Raw genomic sequence first — 1716 nt, forward strand, 5'->3', positions numbered from 1 at the left:
TGGACTCTTGAACTCATTTTTCTCTCCATCCATGGGTGGGTGACTTACATGTAAGTTGCATGAAAATAAGGTGCAGGGGGCATGTACTTAAATATGCGGGTGAGCATAAATGTCCATATGAAAATATGGTTGATCACAGAACAAATATACAATAAAATGTAATTTTAAAAAATTTTAAAAATATGAATTATAGTTTCATGCTTGATTCCTGCAAAGTCATTATTCCTGAGATCGCATTTTGTCAGCACATTTGTTTCCTAGACTTAAAACCTGAGGAATGATGTAAAAAAAAATTACATAATTATTGACAGAGCAAGTCAATATTTTCCCTAGCTTGATTTGACGTGTATGTAACCCTACTGTTGTTGTTTCTATATAATTAAGATATGACTCTTATAGAAGACTTTGCCTTCCCCACAGCCTTTTTTAATGCCGTCTTGACCTCTCTGTTCCTCAGACTATAGATCAGTGGATTCACCATGGGAATGACTATGGCATAGAACACAGACACCAGTTTGTCTGTGCTCATAGAATGGCTGGAACTGGGCTGAAAGTACATGAAGGAACCTGTCCCATAAAAGATGGAGACAGCAGTGAGGTGGGAAGCACAGGTGGAAAAGGCCTTCTGATGTCCTTCAGATGAGCGCACCCTCAGAATGGTGACAAAGATAAACAGATAGGAGACCAGGATGACCAGGTTAGAAAAGAGGACATTGAAGCCAACCAGAAGAAATGAAACCATCTCACTTCTGTTGCTTTCTGAGCATGAGAGAGCCAGGAGAGGAGTAACATCACAGAAAAAGTGATCAATCACATTGGATCTGCAGAAAGGGAGACTAAACGCATTCCAAGTGTGCACAGAGGCCACTAGAAAACCAAAGACGTAGGACCCTATGACCGTCCAGGCACACACTCTTGGTGTCATGATGTTGGTGTAATGGAGTGGTTTGCACACTGCTGCATGATGGTCATAGGCCATTAAAGCCAAGAGAAAAGTTTCCACAGAGAGAAAGCCACCAAAAATATACAGCTGAGCAGCACAAGCTTTGTAGGAAATGGCCTTGTCTCCCATGAGGAATCCAGCCATCACTTTGAGAGTGACGGCCGTGGAGTAACCAAAGTCCACCAGAGCGAGGTTGCTAAGGAAGAAGTACATGGGAGTGTGGAGACGAGAGTCCAGCAGGATCAGCGTGATCACCCCCAGGTTCCTGAACCAGAGTGAGGAGGTGGATGAGCGTGAACACCAGAAAGAGTGGCATCTGCAGCTGTGGGTCACCAGTTATCCCGGCAAGAGCGAACTCAGTCACGACTGTGCTGATCTTCATGGGGGTTATTTATGCATTATGAAAGCACAATGTATGAATAAAAAAAAGGATCTGGGTGGTACCTGAGCTTAGAGGCATAATTATGTTCAAGCTATACCTTATATCTGAATTTTCTAAATTAAATATAGGCATAACAACAAAAGTAATTTTAAAATAATGTTAGAAATATAAAATGTTCTAGCTTAAAGGATTTGGATGATAATATAATCCAGTACATCTATCCTCATAAATGATTGAAACTGAAGTACAGAAATGGAAGGAGACTTATCCAAGATCATTGCAGAGATTTGTTAAAAATGAGATCCCTAGTGGTTCAGTGGTTAAGCCTCTGTGCTTCCAACATAGGGGCAATGGGTCCGATGCCTGGTTGCGAACTAAGATGTCACATGCT

General features: G+C 41.5%; 1 pseudogene; it reads right to left on the reverse strand.

The window, feature by feature from the left end:
• Positions 1 to 379: 379 nt before the first annotated feature.
• Positions 380 to 1328, reverse strand: LOC138420569 (olfactory receptor 5B12-like; annotated as a pseudogene).
• Between the last annotated feature and the right edge of the window lie 388 nt (positions 1329 to 1716).

The sequence above is a fragment of the Ovis canadensis genome, chromosome 15, assembly GCF_042477335.2.
Source record: "Ovis canadensis isolate MfBH-ARS-UI-01 breed Bighorn chromosome 15, ARS-UI_OviCan_v2, whole genome shotgun sequence".
Lineage (NCBI taxonomy): Eukaryota > Metazoa > Chordata > Mammalia > Artiodactyla > Bovidae > Ovis > Ovis canadensis.